The sequence below is a fragment of the Lithobates pipiens genome, unplaced genomic scaffold (genome assembly GCF_037356315.1).
Source record: "Lithobates pipiens isolate NorthernLeopardFrog02 unplaced genomic scaffold, aLitPip1_a1.2 Scaffold_72, whole genome shotgun sequence".
In the NCBI taxonomy this organism is placed as follows: domain Eukaryota; kingdom Metazoa; phylum Chordata; class Amphibia; order Anura; family Ranidae; genus Lithobates; species Lithobates pipiens.
The window spans coordinates 1337849-1361532 of record NW_027507895.1 but is presented as its reverse complement, the minus strand read 5'-3'; positions in this window follow the sequence as shown (position 1 = coordinate 1361532).

Genomic DNA, 23684 nt, shown 5'->3' with positions numbered 1-23684 from the left:
ACAAAGTCCTAGAATAATATACAAGATACTGAGTCCTAGAATAAAATACAAAGTCCTAGAATAATATACGATTTACTGAGTTCTAGAATAATATGCAAAGTCCCAGAATAATATATGAGTTACTGAGTCCTAGACTAATATACTTGTTATTGAGTCTTAGAATAATATACAAAGTCCTGTAATAATATAAGAATTACTGTGTCCTAGAAAAAATGTACGATTTACTGAGTCCAGGAATAATATCCGAGTTACTTAGTCTTTGAATTAAATACAAAGTCCTAGAATAATGTACACGTTACTGAGTCCGAGTATAATATAGGAGTTGCTGACTCCTAGAATAATATACGAAGTCCTAGAAAAAAAAACTGTCTTAGAATTATATACAAGTTACTGAGTCCTAGAATAATATATGAAGTCCTAGAATAATATGCAATGTTCTAGAATAATATAGAAGTTACCGAGTCCTATAATAATATACGAAGTCCAAGAATAATATATGAGTTACTGAGTTTTAGAATAATATTCAATGTCCTACAATAATATAAGAGTTACTGAATCCTAGAATAATATACGAGTTACTGAGTCCTAGAATAATATACAAAGTCCCTGAATAATATAGGAGTTAAGGAGTCCTAGAACTGATTGACCCTTGGCTTGTTCCTTGACAACTCTACTGCCTAATCCCAACCTGCAACTACTCGTTACCGACCTTTTGGCTTGTTTACTGACCAAGCTGCTGTTTAATCCTTATCTGCTCATCCGCTACTGGAATCAAGCTTGCTCACACCCTGGTAGGGTAAACCTAAGTAATGCGACCTGGTACTAGCATGCAGCTAAATCCATCTCCACCATCAGGAGCTCTGGTGAACACCGGCTACTACTTAGAATCCGCACCTCAGGTGAGCCTGTGTCATCTGCCAGAGAGACTGCCTGTGCACCTATCCTGCTGTTCAGTGGTTTTCCTGCAACTGCTATATCAATTGATCTTCAAGCCCGACACCTGATCGTGACAGCTAGGGTAATATACAAAGTCGTAGAATAATATTGGAGTTACTGAGTCCTAGAATACTATATGAAGTCCTAGAAGAATATATAAGTCACAGAGTCCTAGAATGTTATATGAGTTACTGAGTCTTAGAATAATATACGAAGCCCTAGAATAATATACAAGTTACTGAATCCTAGAATAATATACAAGATACTGAGTCCCAGAATAAAATACAAAGTGATAGAATAATATAGAAGTTACTGAGTCCTAGACCAATATACAAAGTCCTATAATAATATACGAAGCCCTAGAATAATATACGAGTTACTGAGTCTTAGAATAATGTAGACGTTACTGCGTCCTACAAAAATATAGAAGTTACTGAGTCCTAGAATAATATACAAAGTCCTAGAATAATATACAAGATTCTGAGTCCTAGAATAAAATACAAAGTCCTAGAATAATATACAAGATACTGAGTCCTAGAATAAAATACAAAGTCCTAGAATAATATACGATTTACTGAGTTCTAGAATAATATGCAAAGTCCCAGAATAATATATGAGTTACTGAGTCCTAGACTAATATACTTGTTATTGAGTCTTAGAATAATATACAAAGTCCTGTAATAATATAAGAATTACTGTGTCCTAGAAAAAATGTACGATTTACTGAGTCCAGGAATAATATCCGAGTTACTTAGTCTTTGAATTAAATACAAAGTCCTAGAATAATGTACACGTTACTGAGTCCGAGTATAATATAGGAGTTGCTGACTCCTAGAATAATATACGAAGTCCTAGAAAAAAAAACTGTCTTAGAATTATATACAAGTTACTGAGTCCTAGAATAATATATGAAGTCCTAGAATAATATGCAATGTTCTAGAATAATATAGAAGTTACCGAGTCCTATAATAATATACGAAGTCCAAGAATAATATATGAGTTACTGAGTTTTAGAATAATATTCAATGTCCTACAATAATATAAGAGTTACTGAATCCTAGAATAATATACGAGTTACTGAGTCCTAGAATAATATACAAAGTCCCTGAATAATATAGGAGTTAAGGAGTCCTAGAACTGATTGACCCTTGGCTTGTTCCTTGACAACTCTACTGCCTAATCCCAACCTGCAACTACTCGTTACCGACCTTTTGGCTTGTTTACTGACCAAGCTGCTGTTTAATCCTTATCTGCTCATCCGCTACTGGAATCAAGCTTGCTCACACCCTGGTAGGGTAAACCTAAGTAATGCGACCTGGTACTAGCATGCAGCTAAATCCATCTCCACCATCAGGAGCTCTGGTGAACACCGGCTACTACTTAGAATCCGCACCTCAGGTGAGCCTGTGTCATCTGCCAGAGAGACTGCCTGTGCACCTATCCTGCTGTTCAGTGGTTTTCCTGCAACTGCTATATCAATTGATCTTCAAGCCCGACACCTGATCGTGACAGCTAGGGTAATATACAAAGTCGTAGAATAATATTGGAGTTACTGAGTCCTAGAATACTATATGAAGTCCTAGAAGAATATATAAGTCACAGAGTCCTAGAATGTTATATGAGTTACTGAGTCTTAGAATAATATACGAAGCCCTAGAATAATATACAAGTTACTGAATCCTAGAATAATATACAAGATACTGAGTCCCAGAATAAAATACAAAGTGATAGAATAATATAGAAGTTACTGAGTCCTAGACCAATATACAAAGTCCTATAATAATATACGAAGCCCTAGAATAATATACGAGTTACTGAGTCTTAGAATAATGTAGACGTTACTGCGTCCTACAAAAATATAGAAGTTACTGAGTCCTAGAATAATATACAAAGTCCTAGAATAATATACAAGATTCTGAGTCCTAGAATAAAATACAAAGTCCTAGAATAATATACAAGATACTGAGTCCTAGAATAAAATACAAAGTCCTAGAATAATATACGATTTACTGAGTTCTAGAATAATATGCAAAGTCCCAGAATAATATATGAGTTACTGAGTCCTAGACTAATATACTTGTTATTGAGTCTTAGAATAATATACAAAGTCCTGTAATAATATAAGAATTACTGTGTCCTAGAAAAAATGTACGATTTACTGAGTCCAGGAATAATATCCGAGTTACTTAGTCTTTGAATTAAATACAAAGTCCTAGAATAATGTACACGTTACTGAGTCCGAGTATAATATAGGAGTTGCTGACTCCTAGAATAATATACGAAGTCCTAGAAAAAAAAACTGTCTTAGAATTATATACAAGTTACTGAGTCCTAGAATAATATATGAAGTCCTAGAATAATATGCAATGTTCTAGAATAATATAGAAGTTACCGAGTCCTATAATAATATACGAAGTCCAAGAATAATATATGAGTTACTGAGTTTTAGAATAATATTCAATGTCCTACAATAATATAAGAGTTACTGAATCCTAGAATAATATACGAGTTACTGAGTCCTAGAATAATATACAAAGTCCCTGAATAATATAGGAGTTAAGGAGTCCTAGAACTGATTGACCCTTGGCTTCTTCCTTGACAAATCTACTGCCTAATCCCAACCTGCAACTACTCGTTACCGACCTTTTGGCTTGTTTACTGACCAAGCTGCTGTTTAATCCTTATCTGCTCATCCGCTACTGGAATCAAGCTTGCTCACACCCTGGTAGGGTAAACCTAAGTAATGCGACCTGGTACTAGCATGCAGCTAAATCCATCTCCACCATCAGGAGCTCTGGTGAACACCGGCTACTACTTAGAATCCGCACCTCAGGTGAGCCTGTGTCATCTGCCATAGAGACTGCCTGTGTACCTATCCTGCTGTTCAGTGGTTTTCCTGCAACTGCTATATCAATTGATCTTCAAGCCCGACACCTGATCGTGACAGCTAGGGTAATATACAAAGTCGTAGAATAATATTGGAGTTACTGAGTCCTTGAATACTATATGAAGTCCTAGAAGAATATATAAGTCACAGAGTCCTAGAATGTTATATGAGTTACTGAGTCTTAGAATAATATACGAAGCCCTAGAATAATATACAAGTTACTGAATCCTAGAATAATATACAAGATACTGAGTCCCAGAATAAAATACAAAGTGATAGAATAATATAGAAGTTACTGAGTCCTAGACCAATATACAAAGTCCTATAATAATATACGAAGCCCTAGAATAATATACGAGTTACTGAGTCTTAGAATAATGTAGACGTTACTGCGTCCTACAAAAATATAGAAGTTACTGAGTCCTAGAATAATATACAAAGTCCTAGAATAATATACAAGATAATGAGTCCTAGAATAAAATACAAAGTCCTAGAATAATATACAAGATACTGAGTCCTAGAATAAAATACAAAGTCCTAGAATAATATACGATTTACTGAGTTCTAGAATAATATGCAAAGTCCCAGAATAATATATGAGTTACTGAGTCCTAGACTAATATACTTGTTATTGAGTCTTAGAATAATATACAAAGTCCTGTAATAATATAAGAATTACTGTGTCCTAGAAAAAATGTACGATTTACTGAGTCCAGGAATAATATCCGAGTTACTTAGTCTTTGAATTAAATACAAAGTCCTAGAATAATGTACACGTTACTGAGTCCGAGTATAATATAGGAGTTGCTGACTCCTAGAATAATATACGAAGTCCTAGAAAAAAAAACTGTCTTAGAATTATATACAAGTTACTGAGTCCTAGAATAATATATGAAGTCCTAGAATAATATGCAATGTTCTAGAATAATATAGAAGTTACCGAGTCCTATAATAATATACGAAGTCCAAGAATAATATATGAGTTACTGAGTTTTAGAATAATATTCAATGTCCTACAATAATATAAGAGTTACTGAATCCTAGAATAATATACGAGTTACTGAGTCCTAGAATAATATACAAAGTCCCTGAATAATATAGGAGTTAAGGAGTCCTAGAACTGATTGACCCTTGGCTTCTTCCTTGACAACTCTACTGCCTAATCCCAACCTGCAACTACTCGTTACCGACCTTTTGGCTTGTTTACTGACCAAGCTGCTGTTTAATCCTTATCTGCTCATCCGCTACTGGAATCAAGCTTGCTCACACCCTGGTAGGGTAAACCTAAGTAATGCGACCTGGTACTAGCATGCAGCTAAATCCATCTCCACCATCAGGAGCTCTGGTGAACACCGGCTACTACTTAGAATCCGCACCTCAGGTGAGCCTGTGTCATCTGCCAGAGAGACTGCCTGTGCACCTATCCTGCTGTTCAGTGGTTTTCCTGCAACTGCTATATCAATTGATCTTCAAGCCCGACACCTGATCGTGACAGCTAGGGTAATATACAAAGTCGTAGAATAATATTGGAGTTACTGAGTCCTAGAATACTATATGAAGTCCTAGAAGAATATATAAGTTACAGAGTCCTAGAATGTTATATGAGTTACTGAGTCTTAGAATAATATACGAAGCCCTAGAATAATATACAAGTTACTGAATCCTAGAATAATATACAAGATACTGAGTCCCAGAATAAAATACAAAGTGATAGAATAATATAGAAGTTACTGAGTCCTAGACCAATATACAAAGTCCTATAATAATATACGAAGCCCTAGAATAATATACGAGTTACTGAGTCTTAGAATAATGTAGACGTTACTGCGTCCTACAATAATATAGAAGTTACTGAGTCCTAGAATAATATACAAAGTCCTAGAATAATATACAAGATACTGAGTCCTAGAATAAAATACAAAGTCCTAGAATAATATACAAGTTACTGAGTCCTAGAATAATATACAAAGTCCTAGAATAATATACGATTTACTGAGTTCTAGAATAATATGCAAAGTCCCAGAATAATATATGAGCTACTGAGTCCTAGACTAATATACTTGTTATTGAGTCTTAGAATAATATACAAAGTCCTGTAATAATATAAGAATTACTGTGTCCTAGAAAAAATGTACGATTTACTGAGTCCAGGAATAATATCCGAGTTACTTAGTCTTTGAATTAAATACAAAGTCCTAGAATAATGTACACGTTACTGAGTCCGAGTATAATATAGGAGTTGCTGACTCCTAGAATAATATACGAAGTCCTAGAAAAAAAAACTGTCTTAGAATTATATACAAGTTACTGAGTCCTAGAATAATATATGAAGTCCTAGAATAATATGCAATGTTCTAGAATAATATAGAAGTTACCGAGTCCTATAATAATATACGAAGTCCAAGAATAATATATGAGTTACTGAGTTTTAGAATAATATTCAATGTCCTACAATAATATAAGAGTTACTGAATCCTAGAATAATATACGAGTTACTGAGTCCTAGAATAATATACAAAGTCCCTGAATAATATAGGAGTTAAGGAGTCCTAGAACTGATTGACCCTTGGCTTGTTCCTTGACAACTCTACTGCCTAATCCCAACCTGCAACTACTCGTTACCGACCTTTTGGCTTGTTTACTGACCAAGCTGCTGTTTAATCCTTATCTGCTCATCCGCTACTGGAATCAAGCTTGCTCACACCCTGGTAGGGTAAACCTAAGTAATGCGACCTGGTACTAGCATGCAGCTAAATCCATCTCCACCATCAGGAGCTCTGGTGAACACCGGCTACTACTTAGAATCCGCACCTCAGGTGAGCCTGTGTCATCTGCCAGAGAGACTGCCTGTGCACCTATCCTGCTGTTCAGTGGTTTTCCTGCAACTGCTATATCAATTGATCTTCAAGCCCGACACCTGATCGTGACAGCTAGGGTAATATACAAAGTCGTAGAATAATATTGGAGTTACTGAGTCCTAAAATACTATATGAAGTCCTAGAAGAATATATAAGTCACAGAGTCCTAGAATGTTATATGAGTTACTGAGTCTTAGAATAATATACGAAGCCCTAGAATAATATACAAGTTACTGAATCCTAGAATAATATACAAGATACTGAGTCCCAGAATAAAATACAACGTGATAGAATAATATAGAAGTTACTGAGTCCTAGACCAATATACAAAGTCCTATAATAATATACGAAGCCCTAGAATAATATACGAGTTACTGAGTCTTAGAATAATGTAGACGTTACTGCGTCCTACAAAAATATAGAAGTTACTGAGTCCTAGAATAATATACAAAGTCCTAGAATAATATACAAGATACTGAGTCCTAGAATAAAATACAAAGTCCTAGAATAATATACAAGATACTGAGTCCTAGAATAAAATACAAAGTCCTAGAATAATATACGATTTACTGAGTTCTAGAATAATATGCAAAGTCCCAGAATAATATATGAGTTACTGAGTCCTAGACTAATATACTTGTTATTGAGTCTTAGAATAATATACAAAGTCCTGTAATAATATAAGAATTACTGTGTCCTAGAAAAAATGTACGATTTACTGAGTCCAGGAATAATATCCGAGTTACTTAGTCTTTGAATTAAATACAAAGTCCTAGAATAATGTACACGTTACTGAGTCCGAGTATAATATAGGAGTTGCTGACTCCTAGAATAATATACGAAGTCCTAGAAAAAAAAACTGTCTTAGAATTATATACAAGTTACTGAGTCCTAGAATAATATATGAAGTCCTAGAATAATATGCAATGTTCTAGAATAATATAGAAGTTACCGAGTCCTATAATAATATACGAAGTCCAAGAATAATATATGAGTTACTGAGTTTTAGAATAATATTCAATGTCCTACAATAATATAAGAGTTACTGAATCCTAGAATAATATACGAGTTACTGAGTCCTAGAATAATATACAAAGTCCCTGAATAATATAGGAGTTAAGGAGTCCTAGAACTGATTGACCCTTGGCTTGTTCCTTGACAACTCTACTGCCTAATCCCAACCTGCAACTACTCGTTACCGACCTTTTGGCTTGTTTACTGACCAAGCTGCTGTTTAATCCTTATCTGCTCATCCGCTACTGGAATCAAGCTTGCTCACACCCTGGTAGGGTAAACCTAAGTAATGCGACCTGGTACTAGCATGCAGCTAAATCCATCTCCACCATCAGGAGCTCTGGTGAACACCGGCTACTACTTAGAATCCGCACCTCAGGTGAGCCTGTGTCATCTGCCAGAGAGACTGCCTGTGCACCTATCCTGCTGTTCAGTGGTTTTCCTGCAACTGCTATATCAATTGATCTTCAAGCCCGACACCTGATCGTGACAGCTAGGGTAATATACAAAGTCGTAGAATAATATTGGAGTTACTGAGTCCTAGAATACTATATGAAGTCATAGAAGAATATATAAGTTACAGAGTCCTAGAATGTTATATGAGTTACTGATTCTTAGAATAATATACGAAGCCCTAGAATAATATACAAGTTACTGAATCCTAGAATAATATACAAGATACTGAGTCCCAGAATAAAATACAAAGTGATAGAATAATATAGAAGTTACTGAGTCCTAGACCAATATACAAAGTCCTATAATAATATACGAAGCCCTAGAATAATATACGAGTTACTGAGTCTTAGAATAATGTAGACGTTACTGCGTCCTACAAAAATATAGAAGTTACTGAGTCCTAGAATAATATACAAAGTCCTAGAATAATATACAAGATACTGAGTCCTAGAATAAAATACAAAGTCCTAGAATAATATACGATTTACTGAGTTCTAGAATAATATGCAAAGTCCCAGAATAATATATGAGTTACTGAGTCCTAGACTAATATACTTGTTATTGAGTCTTAGAATAATATACAAAGTCCTGTAATAATATAAGAATTACTGTGTCCTAGAAAAAATGTACGATTTACTGAGTCCAGGAATAATATCCGAGTTACTTAGTCTTTGAATTAAATACAAAGTCCTAGAATAATGTACACGTTACTGAGTCCGAGTATAATATAGGAGTTGCTGACTCCTAGAATAATATACGAAGTCCTAGAAAAAAAAACTGTCTTAGAATTATATACAAGTTACTGAGTCCTAGAATAATATATGAAGTCCTAGAATAATATGCAATGTTCTAGAATAATATAGAAGTTACCGAGTCCTATAATAATATACGAAGTCCAAGAATAATATATGAGTTACTGAGTTTTAGAATAATATTCAATGTCCTACAATAATATAAGAGTTACTGAATCCTAGAATAATATACGAGTTACTGAGTCCTAGAATAATATACAAAGTCCCTGAATAATATAGGAGTTAAGGAGTCCTAGAACTGATTGACCCTTGGCTTGTTCCTTGACAACTCTACTGCCTAATCCCAACCTGCAACTACTCGTTACCGACCTTTTGGCTTGTTTACTGACCAAGCTGCTGTTTAATCCTTATCTGCTCATCCGCTACTGGAATCAAGCTTGCTCACACCCTGGTAGGGTAAACCTAAGTAATGCGACCTGGTACTAGCATGCAGCTAAATCCATCTCCACCATCAGGAGCTCTGGTGAACACCGGCTACTACTTAGAATCCGCACCTCAGGTGAGCCTGTGTCATCTGCCAGAGAGACTGCCTGTGCACCTATCCTGCTGTTCAGTGGTTTTCCTGCAACTGCTATATCAATTGATCTTCAAGCCCGACACCTGATCGTGACAGCTAGGGTAATATACAAAGTCGTAGAATAATATTGGAGTTACTGAGTCCTAGAATACTATATGAAGTCCTAGAAGAATATATAAGTCACATAGTCCTAGAATGTTATATGAGTTACTGAGTCTTAGAATAATATACGAAGCCCTAGAATAATATACAAGTTACTGAATCCTAGAATAATATACAAGATACTGCGTCCCAGAATAAAATACAAAGTGATAGAATAATATAGAAGTTACTGAGTCCTAGACCAATATACAAAGTCCTATAATAATATACGAAGCCCTAGAATAATATACGAGTTACTGAGTCTTAGAATAATGTAGACGTTACTGCGTCCTACAAAAATATAGAAGTTACTGAGTCCTAGAATAATATACAAAGTCCTAGAATAATATACAAGATTCTGAGTCCTAGAATAAAATACAAAGTCCTAGAATAATATACAAGATACTGAGTCCTAGAATAAAATACAAAGTCCTAGAATAATATACGATTTACTGAGTTCTAGAATAATATGCAAAGTCCCAGAATAATATATGAGTTACTGAGTCCTAGACTAATATACTTGTTATTGAGTCTTAGAATAATATACAAAGTCCTGTAATAATATAAGAATTACTGTGTCCTAGAAAAAATGTACGATTTACTGAGTCCAGGAATAATATCCGAGTTACTTAGTCTTTGAATTAAATACAAAGTCCTAGAATAATGTACACGTTACTGAGTCCGAGTATAATATAGGAGTTGCTGACTCCTAGAATAATATACGAAGTCCTAGAAAAAAAAACTGTCTTAGAATTATATACAAGTTACTGAGTCCTAGAATAATATATGAAGTCCTAGAATAATATGCAATGTTCTAGAATAATATAGAAGTTACCGAGTCCTATAATAATATACGAAGTCCAAGAATAATATATGAGTTACTGAGTTTTAGAATAATATTCAATGTCCTACAATAATATAAGAGTTACTGAATCCTAGAATAATATACGAGTTACTGAGTCCTAGAATAATATACAAAGTCCCTGAATAATATAGGAGTTAAGGAGTCCTAGAACTGATTGACCCTTGGCTTGTTCCTTGACAACTCTACTGCCTAATCCCAACCTGCAACTACTCGTTACCGACCTTTTGGCTTGTTTACTGACCAAGCTGCTGTTTAATCCTTATCTGCTCATCCGCTACTGGAATCAAGCTTGCTCACACCCTGGTAGGGTAAACCTAAGTAATGCGACCTGGTACTAGCATGCAGCTAAATCCATCTCCACCATCAGGAGCTCTGGTGAACACCGGCTACTACTTAGAATCCGCACCTCAGGTGAGCCTGTGTCATCTGCCAGAGAGACTGCCTGTGCACCTATCCTGCTGTTCAGTGGTTTTCCTGCAACTGCTATATCAATTGATCTTCAAGCCCGACACCTGATCGTGACAGCTAGGGTAATATACAAAGTCGTAGAATAATATTGGAGTTACTGAGTCCTAGAATACTATATGAAGTCCTAGAAGAATATATAAGTTACAGAGTCCTAGAATGTTATATGAGTTACTGAGTCTTAGAATAATATACGAAGCCCTAGAATAATATACAAGTTACTGAATCCTAGAATAATATACAAGATACTGAGTCCCAGAATAAAATACAAAGTGATAGAATAATATAGAAGTTACTGAGTCCTAGACCAATATACAAAGTCCTATAATAATATACGAAGCCCTAGAATAATATACGAGTTACTGAGTCTTAGAATAATGTAGACGTTACTGCGTCCTACAATAATATAGAAGTTACTGAGTCCTAGAATAATATACAAAGTCCTAGAATAATATACAAGATACTGAGTCCTAGAATAAAATACAAAGTCCTAGAATAATATACAAGTTACTGAGTCCTAGAATAATATACAAAGTCCTAGAATAATATACGATTTACTGAGTTCTAGAATAATATGCAAAGTCCCAGAATAATATATGAGCTACTGAGTCCTAGACTAATATACTTGTTATTGAGTCTTAGAATAATATACAAAGTCCTGTAATAATATAAGAATTACTGTGTCCTAGAAAAAATGTACGATTTACTGAGTCCAGGAATAATATCCGAGTTACTTAGTCTTTGAATTAAATACAAAGTCCTAGAATAATGTACACGTTACTGAGTCCGAGTATAATATAGGAGTTGCTGACTCCTAGAATAATATACGAAGTCCTAGAAAAAAAAACTGTCTTAGAATTATATACAAGTTACTGAGTCCTAGAATAATATATGAAGTCCTAGAATAATATGCAATGTTCTATAATAATATAGAAGTTACCGAGTCCTATAATAATATACAAAGTCCAAGAATAATATATGAGTTACTGAGTTTTAGAATAATATTCAATGTCCTACAATAATATAAGAGTTACTGAATCCTAGAATAATATACGAGTTACTGAGTCCTAGAATAATATACAAAGTCCCTGAATAATATAGGAGTTAAGGAGTCCTAGAACTGATTGACCCTTGGCTTGTTCCTTGACAACTCTACTGCCTAATCCCAACCTGCAACTACTCGTTACCGACCTTTTGGCTTGTTTACTGACCAAGCTGCTGTTTAATCCTTATCTGCTCATCCGCTACTGGAATCAAGCTTGCTCACACCCTGGTAGGGTAAACCTAAGTAATGCGACCTGGTACTAGCATGCAGCTAAATCCATCTCCACCATCAGGAGCTCTGGTGAACACCGGCTACTACTTAGAATCCGCACCTCAGGTGAGCCTGTGTCATCTGCCAGAGAGACTGCCTGTGCACCTATCCTGCTGTTCAGTGGTTTTCCTGCAACTGCTATATCAATTGATCTTCAAGCCCGACACCTGATCGTGACAGCTAGGGTAATATACAAAGTCGTAGAATAATATTGGAGTTACTGAGTCCTAGAATACTATATGAAGTCCTAGAAGAATATATAAGTTACAGAGTCCTAGAATGTTATATGAGTTACTGAGTCTTAGAATAATATACGAAGCCCTAGAATAATATACAAGTTACTGAATCCTAGAATAATATACAAGATACTGAGTCCCAGAATAAAATACAAAGTGATAGAATAATATAGAAGTTACTGAGTCCTAGACCAATATACAAAGTCCTATAATAATATACGAAGCCCTAGAATAATATACGAGTTACTGAGTCTTAGAATAATGTAGACGTTACTGCGTCCTACAATAATATAGAAGTTACTGAGTCCTAGAATAATATACAAAGTCCTAGAATAATATACAAGATACTGAGTCCTAGAATAAAATACAAAGTCCTAGAATAATATACAAGTTACTGAGTCCTAGAATAATATACAAAGTCCTAGAATAATATACGATTTACTGAGTTCTAGAATAATATGCAAAGTCCCAGAATAATATATGAGCTACTGAGTCCTAGACTAATATACTTGTTATTGAGTCTTAGAATAATATACAAAGTCCTGTAATAATATAAGAATTACTGTGTCCTAGAAAAAATGTACGATTTACTGAGTCCAGGAATAATATCCGAGTTACTTAGTCTTTGAATTAAATACAAAGTCCTAGAATAATGTACACGTTACTGAGTCCGAGTATAATATAGGAGTTGCTGACTCCTAGAATAATATACGAAGTCCTAGAAAAAAAAACTGTCTTAGAATTATATACAAGTTACTGAGTCCTAGAATAATATATGAAGTCCTAGAATAATATGCAATGTTCTAGAATAATATAGAAGTTACCGAGTCCTATAATAATATACGAAGTCCAAGAATAATATATGAGTTACTGAGTTTTAGAATAATATTCAATGTCCTACAATAATATAAGAGTTACTGAATCCTAGAATAATATACGAGTTACTGAGTCCTAGAATAATATACAAAGTCCCTGAATAATATAGGAGTTAAGGAGTCCTAGAACTGATTGACCCTTGGCTTGTTCCTTGACAACTCTACTGCCTAATCCCAACCTGCAACTACTCGTTACCGACCTTTTGGCTTGTTTACTGACCAAGCTGCTGTTTAATCCTTATCTGCTCATCCGCTACTGGAATCAAGCTTGCTCACACCCTGGTAGGGTAAACCTAAGTAATGCGACCTGGTACTAGCATGCAGCTAAATCCATCTCCACCATCAGGAGCTCTGGTGAACACCGGCTACTACTTAGAATCCGCACCTCAGGTGAGCCTGTGTCATCTGCCAGAGAGACTGCCTGTGCACCTATCCTGCTGTTCAGTGGTTTTCCTGCAACTGCTATATCAATTGATCTTCAAGCCCGACACCTGATCGTGACAGCTAGGGTAATATACAAAGTCGTAGAATAATATTGGAGTTACTGAGTCCTAGAATACTATATGAAGTCCTAGAAGAATATATAAGTTACAGAGTCCTAGAATGTTATATGAGTTACTGAGTCTTAGAATAATATACGAAGCCCTAGAATAATATACAAGTTACTGAATCCTAGAATAATATACAAGATACTGAGTCCCAGAATAAAATACAAAGTGATAGAATAATATAGAAGTTACTGAGTCCTAGACCAATATACAAAGTCCTATAATAATATACGAAGCCCTAGAATAATATACGAGTTACTGAGTCTTAGAATAATGTAGACGTTACTGCGTCCTACAATAATATAGAAGTTACTGAGTCCTAGAATAATATACAAAGTCCTAGAATAATATACAAGATACTGAGTCCTAGAATAAAATACAAAGTCCTAGAATAATATACAAGTTACTGAGTCCTAGAATAATATACAAAGTCCTAGAATAATATACGATTTACTGAGTTCTAGAATAATATGCAAAGTCCCAGAATAATATATGAGCTACTGAGTCCTAGACTAATATACTTGTTATTGAGTCTTAGAATAATATACAAAGTCCTGTAATAATATAAGAATTACTGTGTCCTAGAAAAAATGTACGATTTACTGAGTCCAGGAATAATATCCGAGTTACTTAGTCTTTGAATTAAATACAAAGTCCTAGAATAATGTACACGTTACTGAGTCCGAGTATAATATAGGAGTTGCTGACTCCTAGAATAATATACGAAGTCCTAGAAAAAAAAACTGTCTTAGAATTATATACAAGTTACTGAGTCCTAGAATAATATATGAAGTCCTAGAATAATATGCAATGTTCTAGAACAATATAGAAGTTACCGAGTCCTATAATAATATACGAAGTCCAAGAATAATATATGAGTTACTGAGTTTTAGAATAATATTCAATGTCCTACAATAATATAAGAGTTACTGAATCCTAGAATAATATACGAGTTACTGAGTCCTAGAATAATATACAAAGTCCCTGAATAATATAGGAGTTAAGGAGTCCTAGAACTGATTGACCCTTGGCTTGTTCCTTGACAACTCTACTGCCTAATCCCAACCTGCAACTACTCGTTACCGACCTTTTGGCTTGTTTACTGACCAAGCTGCTGTTTAATCCTTATCTGCTCATCCGCTACTGGAATCAAGCTTGCTCACACCCTGGTAGGGTAAACCTAAGTAATGCGACCTGGTACTAGCATGCAGCTAAATCCATCTCCACCATCAGGAGCTTTGGTGAACACCGGCTACTACTTAGAATCCGCACCTCAGGTGAGCCTGTGTCATCTGCCAGAGAGACTGCCTGTGCACCTATCCTGCTGTTCAGTGGTTTTCCTGCAACTGCTATATCAATTGATCTTCAAGCCCGACACCTGATCGTGACAGCTAGGGTAATATACAAAGTCGTAGAATAATATTGGAGTTACTGAGTCCTAGAATACTATATGAAGTCCTAGAAGAATATATAAGTCACAGAGTCCTAGAATGTTATATGAGTTACTGAGTCTTAGAATAATATACGAAGCCCTAGAATAATATACAAGTTACTGAATCCTAGAATAATATACAAGATACTGAGTCCCAGAATAAAATACAAAGTGATAGAATAATATAGAAGTTACTGAGTCCTAGACCAATATACAAAGTCCTATAATAATATACGAAGCCCTAGAATAATATACGAGTTACTGAGTCTTAGAATAATGTAGACGTTACTGCGTCCTACAAAAATATAGAAGTTACTGAGTCCTAGAATAATATACAAAGTCCTAGAATAATATACAAGATACTGAGTCCTAGAATAAAATACAAAGTCCTAGAATAATATACAAGATACTGAGTCCTAGAATAAAATACAAAGTCCTAGAATAATATACGATTTACTGAGTTCTAGAATAATATGCAAAGTCCCAGAATAATATATGAGTTACTGAGTCCTAGACTAATATACTTGTTATTGAGTCTTAGAATAATATACAAAGTCCTGTAATAATATAAGAATTACTGTGTCCTAGAAAAAATTTACGATTTACTGAGTCCAGGAATAATATCCGAGTTACTTAGTCTTTGAATTAAATACAAAGTCCTAGAATAATGTACACGTTACTGAGTCCGAGTATAATATAGGAGTTGCTGACTCCTAGAATAATATACGAAGTCCTAGAAAAAAAAACTGTCTTAGAATTATATACAAGTTACTGAGTCCTAGAATAATATATGAAGTCCTAGAATAATATGCAATGTTCTAGAATAATATAGAAGTTACCGAGTCCTATAATAATATACGAAGTCCAAGAATAATATATGAGTTACTGAGTTTTAGAATAATATTCAATGTCCTACAATAATATAAGAGTTACTGAATCCTAGAATAATATACGAGTTACTGAGTCCTAGAATAATATACAAAGTCCCTGAATAATATAGGAGTTAAGGAGTCCTAGAACTGATTGACCCTTGGCTTGTTCCTTGACAACTCTACTGCCTAATCCCAACCTGCAACTACTCGTTACCGACCTTTTGGCTTGTTTACTGACCAAGCTGCTGTTTAATCCTTATCTGCTCATCCGCTACTGGAATCAAGCTTGCTCACACCCTGGTAGGGTAAACCTAAGTAATGCGACCTGGTACTAGCATGCAGCTAAATCCATCTCCACCATCAGGAGCTCTGGTGAACACCGGCTACTACTTAGAATCCGCACCTCAGGTGAGCCTGTGTCATCTACCAGAGAGACTGCCTGTGCACCTATCCTGCTGTTCAGTGGTTTTCCTGCAACTGCTATATCAATTGATCTTCAAGCCCGACACCTGATCGTGACAGCTAGGGTAATATACAAAGTCGTAGAATAATATTGGAGTTACTGAGTCCTAGAATACTATATGAAGTCCTAGAAGAATATATAAGTTACAGAGTCCTAGAATGTTATATGAGTTACTGAGTCTTAGAATAATATACGAAGCCCTAGAATAATATACAAGTTACTGAATCCTAGAATAATATACAAGATACTGAGTCCCAGAATAAAATACAAAGTGATAGAATAATATAGAAGTTACTGAGTCCTAGACCAATATACAAAGTCCTATAATAATATACGAAGCCCTAGAATAATATACGAGTTACTGAGTCTTAGAATAATGTAGACGTTACTGCGTCCTACAATAATATAGACGTTACTGAGTCCTAAAATAATATACAAAGTCCTAGAATAATATACAAGATACTGAGTCCTAGAATAAAATACAAAGTCCTAGAATAATATACAAGTTACTGAGTCCTAGAATAATATACAAAGTCCTAGAATAATATACGATTTACTGAGTTCTAGAATAATATGCAAAGTCCCAGAATAATATATGAGCTACTGAGTCCTAGACTAATATACTTGTTATTGAGTCTTAGAATAATATACAAAGTCCTGTAATAATATAAGAATTACTGTGTCCTAGAAAAAATGTACGATTTACTGAGTCCAGGAATAATATCCGAGTTACTTAGTCTTTGAATTAAATACAAAGTCCTAGAATAATGTACACGTTACTGAGTCCGAGTATAATATAGGAGTTGCTGACTCCTAGAATAATATACGAAGTCCTAGAAAAAAAAACTGTCTTAGAATTATATACAAGTTACTGAGTCCTAGAATAATATATGAAGTCCTAGAATAATATGCAATGTTCTAGAATAATATAGAAGTTACCGAGTCCTATAATAATATACGAAGTCCAAGAATAATATATGAGTTACTGAGTTTTAGAATAATATTCAATGTCCTACAATAATATAAGAGTTACTGAATCCTAGAATAATATACGAGTTACTGAGTCCTAGAATAATATACAAAGTCCCTGAATAATATAGGAGTTAAGGAGTCCTAGAACTGATTGACCCTTGGCTTGTTCCTTGACAACTCTACTGCCTAATCCCAACCTGCAACTACTCGTTACCGACCTTTTGGCTTGTTTACTGACCAAGCTGCTGTTTAATCCTTATCTGCTCATCCGCTACTGGAATCAAGCTTGCTCACACCCTGGTAGGGTAAACCTAAGTAATGCGACCTGGTACTAGCATGCAGCTAAATCCATCTCCACCATCAGGAGCTCTGGTGAACACCGGCTACTACTTAGAATCCGCACCTCAGGTGAGCCTGTGTCATCTACCAGAGAGACTGCCTGTGCACCTATCCTGCTGTTCAGTGGTTTTCCTGCAACTGCTATATCAATTGATCTTCAAGCCCGACACCTGATCGTGACAGCTAGGGTAATATACAAAGTCGTAGAATAATATTGGAGTTACTGAGTCCTAGAATACTATATGAAGTCCTAGAAGAATATATAAGTTACAGAGTCCTAGAATGTTATATGAGTTACTGAGTCTTAGAATAATATACGAAGCCCTAGAATAATATACAAGTTACTGAATCCTAGAATAATATACAAGATACTGAGTCCCAGAATAAAATACAAAGTGATAGAATAATATAGAAGTTACTGAGTCCTAGACCAATATACAAAGTCCTATAATAATATACGAAGCCCTAGAATAATATACGAGTTACTGAGTCTTAGAATAATGTAGACGTTACTGCGTCCTACAATAATATAGAAGTTACTGAGTCCTAAAATAATATACAAAGTCCTAGAATAATATACAAGATACTGAGTCCTAGAATAAAATACAAAGTCCTAGAATAATATACAAGTTACTGAGTCCTAGAATAATATACAAAGTCCTAGAATAATATACGATTTACTGAGTTCTAGAATAATATGCAAAGTCCCAGAATAATATATGAGCTACTGAGTCCTAGACTAATATACTTGTTATTGAGTCTTAGAATAATATACAAAGTCCTGTAATAATATAAGAATTACTGTGTCCTAGAAAAAATGTACGATTTACTGAGTCCAGGAATAATATCCGAGTTACTTAGTCTTTGAATTAAATACAAAGTCCTAGAATAATGTACACGTTACTGAGTCCGAGTATAATATAGGAGTTGCTGACTCCTAGAATAATATACGAAGTCCTAGAAAAAAAAACTGTCTTAGAATTATATACAAGTTACTGAGTCCTAGAATAATATATGAAGTCCTAGAATAATATGCAATGTTCTAGAATAATATAGAAGTTACCGAGTCCTATAATAATATACGAAGTCCAAGAATAATATATGAGTTACTGAGTTTTAGAATAATATTCAATGTCCTACAATAATATAAGAGTTACTGAATCCTAGAATAATATACGAGTTACTGAGTCCTAGAATAATATACAAAGTCCCTGAATAATATAGGAGTTAAGGAGTCCTAGAACTGATTGACCCTTGGCTTGTTCCTTGACAACTCTACTGCCTAATCCCAACCTGCAACTACTCGTTACCGACCTTTTGGCTTGTTTACTGACCAAGCTGCTGTTTAATCCTTATCTGCTCATCCGCTACTGGAATCAAGCTTGCTCACACCCTGGTAGGGTAAACCTAAGTAATGCGACCTGGTACTAGCATGCAGCTAAATCCATCTCCACCATCAGGAGCTCTGGTGAACACCGGCTACTACTTAGAATCCGCACCTCAGGTGAGCCTGTGTCATCTGCCAGAGAGACTGCCTGTGCACCTATCCTGCTGTTCAGTGGTTTTCCTGCAACTGCTATATCAATTGATCTTCAAGCCCGACACCTGATCGTGACAGCTAGGGTAATATACAAAGTCGTAGAATAATATTGGAGTTACTGAGTCCTAGAATACTATATGAAGTCCTAGAAGAATATATAAGTTACAGAGTCCTAGAATGTTATATGAGTTACTGAGTCTTAGAATAATATACGAAGCCCTAGAATAATATACAAGTTACTGAATCCTAGAATAATATACAAGATACTGAGTCCCAGAATAAAATACAAAGTGATAGAATAATATAGAAGTTACTGAGTCCTAGACCAATATACAAAGTCCTATAATAATATACGAAGCCCTAGAATAATATACGAGTTACTGAGTCTTAGAATAATGTAGACGTTACTGCGTCCTACAATAATATAGAAGTTACTGAGTCCTAGAATAATATACAAAGTCCTAGAATAATATACAAGATACTGAGTGCTAGAATAAAATACAAAGTCCTAGAATAATATACAAGTTACTGAGTCCTAGAATAATATACAAAGTCCTAGAATAATATACGATTTACTGAGTTCTAGAATAATATGCAAAGTCCCAGAATAATATATGAGCTACTGAGTCCTAGACTAATATACTTGTTATTGAGTCTTAGAATAATATACAAAGTCCTGTAATAATATAAGAATTACTGTGTCCTAGAAAAAATGTACGATTTACTGAGTCCAGGAATAATATCCGAGTTACTTAGTCTTTGAATTAAATACAAAGTCCTAGAATAATGTACACGTTACTGAGTCCGAGTATAATATAGGAGTTGCTGACTCCTAGAATAATATACGAAGTCCTAGAAAAAAAAACTGTCTTAGAATTATATACAAGTTACTGAGTCCTAGAATAATATATGAAGTCCTAGAATAATATGCAATGTTCTAGAATAATATAGAAGTAACCGAGTCCTTTAATAATATACGAAGTCCAAGAATAATATATGAGTTACTGAGTTTTAGAATAATATTCAATGTCCTACAATAATATAAGAGTTACTGAATCCTAGAATAATATACGAGTTACTGAGTCCTAGAATAATATACAAAGTCCCTGAATAATATAGGAGTTAAGGAGTCCTAGAACTGATTGACCCTTGGCTTGTTCCTTGACAACTCTACTGCCTAATCCCAACCTGCAACTACTCGTTACCGACCTTTTGGCTTGTTTACTGACCAAGCTGCTGTTTAATCCTTATCTGCTCATCCGCTACTGGAATCAAGCTTGCTCACACCCTGGTAGGGTAAACCTAAGTAATGTGACCTGGTACTAGCATGCAGCTAAATCCATCTCCACCATCAGGAGCTCTGGTGAACACCGGCTACTACTTAGAATCCGCACCTCAGGTGAGCCTGTGTCATCTGCCAGAGAGACTGCCTGTGCACCTATCCTGCTGTTCAGTGGTTTTCCTGCAACTGCTATATCAATTGATCTTCAAGCCCGACACCTGATCGTGACAGCTAGGGTAATATACAAAGTCGTAGAATAATATTGGAGTTACTGAGTCCTAGAATACTATATGAAGTCCTAGAAGAATATATAAGTTACAGAGTCCTAGAATGTTATATGAGTTACTGAGTCTTAGAATAATATACGAAGCCCTAGAATAATATACAAGTTACTGAATCCTAGAATAATATACAAGATACTGAGTCCCAGAATAAAATACAAAGTGATAGAATAATATAGAAGTTACTGAGTCCTAGACCAATATACAAAGTCCTATAATAATATACGAAGCCCTAGAATAATATACGAGTTACTGAGTCTTAGAATAATGTAGACGTTACTGCGTCCTACAATAATATAGAAGTTACTGAGTCCTAGAATAATATACAAAGTCCTAGAATAATATACAAGATACTGAGTGCTAGAATAAAATACAAAGTCCTAGAATAATATACAAGTTACTGAGTCCTAGAATAATATACAAAGTCCTAGAATAATATACGATTTACTGAGTTCTAGAATAATATGCAAAGTCCCAGAATAATATATGAGCTACTGAGTCCTAGACTAATATACTTGTTATTGAGTCTTAGAATAATATACAAAGTCCTGTAATAATATAAGAATTACTGTGTCCTAGAAAAAATGTACGATTTACTGAGTCCAGGAATAATATCCGAGTTACTTAGTCTTTGAATTAAATACAAAGTCCTAGAATAATGTACACGTTACTGAGTCCGAGTATAATATAGGAGTTGCTGACTCCTAGAATAATATACGAAGTCCAAGAAAAAAAAACTGTCTTAGAATTATATACAAGTTACTGAGTCCTAGAATAATATATGAAGTCCTAGAATAATATGCAATGTTCTAGAATAATATAGAAGTTACCGAGTCCTATAATAATATACGAAGTCCAAGAATAATATATGAGTTACTGAGTTTTAGAATAATATTCAATGTCCTACAATAATATAAGAGTTACTGAATCCTAGAATAATATACGAGTTACTGAGTCCTAGAATAATATACAAAGTCCCTGAATAATATAGGAGTTAAGGAGTCCTAGAACTGATTGACCCTTGGCTTGTTCCTTGACAACTCTACTGCCTAATCCCAACCTGCAACTACTCGTTACCGACCTTTTGGCTTGTTTACTGACCAAGCTGCTGTTTAATCCTTATCTGCTCATCCGCTACTGGAATCAAGCTTGCTCACACCCTGGTAGGGTAAACCTAAGTAATGCGACCTGGTACTAGCATGCAGCTAAATCCATCTCCACCATCAGGAGCTCTGGTGAACACCGGCTACTACTTAGAATCCGCACCTCAGGTGAGCCTGTGTCATCTGCCAGAGAGACTGCCTGTGCACCTATCCTGCTGTTCAGTGGTTTTCCTGCAACTGCTATATCAATTGATCTTCAAGCCCGACACCTGATCGTGACAGCTAGGGTAATATACAAAGTCGTAGAATAATATTGGAGTTACTGAGTCCTAGAATACTATATGAAGTCCTAGAAGAATATATAAGTTACAGAGTCCTAGAATGTTATATGAGTTACTGAGTCTTAGAATAATATACGAAGCCCTAGAATAATATACAAGTTACTGAATCCTAGAATAATATACAAGATACTGAGTCCCAGAATAAAATACAAAGTGATAGAATAATATAGAAGTTACTGAGTCCTAGACCAATATACAAAGTCCTATAATAATATACGAAGCCCTAGAATAATATACGAGTTACTGAGTCTTAGAATAATGTAGACGTCACTGCGTCCTACAATAATATAGAAGTTACTGAGTCCTAGAATAATATACAAAGTCCTAGAATAATATACAAGATACTGAGTCCTAGAATAAAATACAAAGTCCTAGAATAATATACAAGTTACTGAGTCCTAGAATAATATACAAAGTCCTAGAATAATATACGATTTACTGAGTTCTAGAATAATATGCAAAGTCCCAGAATAATATATGAGCTACTGAGTCCTAGACTAATATACTTGTTATTGAGTCTTAGAATAATATACAAAGTCCTGTAATAATATAAGAATTACTGTGTCCTAGAAAAAATGTACGATTTACTGAGTCCAGGAATAATATCCGAGTTACTTAGTCTTTGAATTAAATACAAAGTCCTAGAATAATGTACACGTTACTGAGTCCGAGTATAATATAGGAGTTGCTGACTCCTAGAATAATATACGAAGTCCTAGAAAAAAAAACTGTCTTAGAATTATATACAAGTTACTGAGTCCTAGAATAATATATGAAGTCCTAGAATAATATGCAATGTTCTAGAATAATATAGAAGTTACCGAGTCCTATAATAATATACGAAGTCCAAGAATAATATATGAGTTACTGAGTTTTAGAATAATATTCAATGTCCTACAATAATATAAGAGTTACTGAATCCTAGAATAATATACGAGTTACTGAGTCCTAGAATAATATACAAAGTCCCTGAATAATATAGGAGTTAAGGAGTCCTAGAACTGATTGACCCTTGGCTTGTTCCTTGACAACTCTACTGCCTAATCCCAACCTGCAACTACTCGTTACCGACCTTTTGGCTTGTTTACTGACCAAGCTGCTGTTTAATCCTTATCTGCTCATCCGCTACTGGAA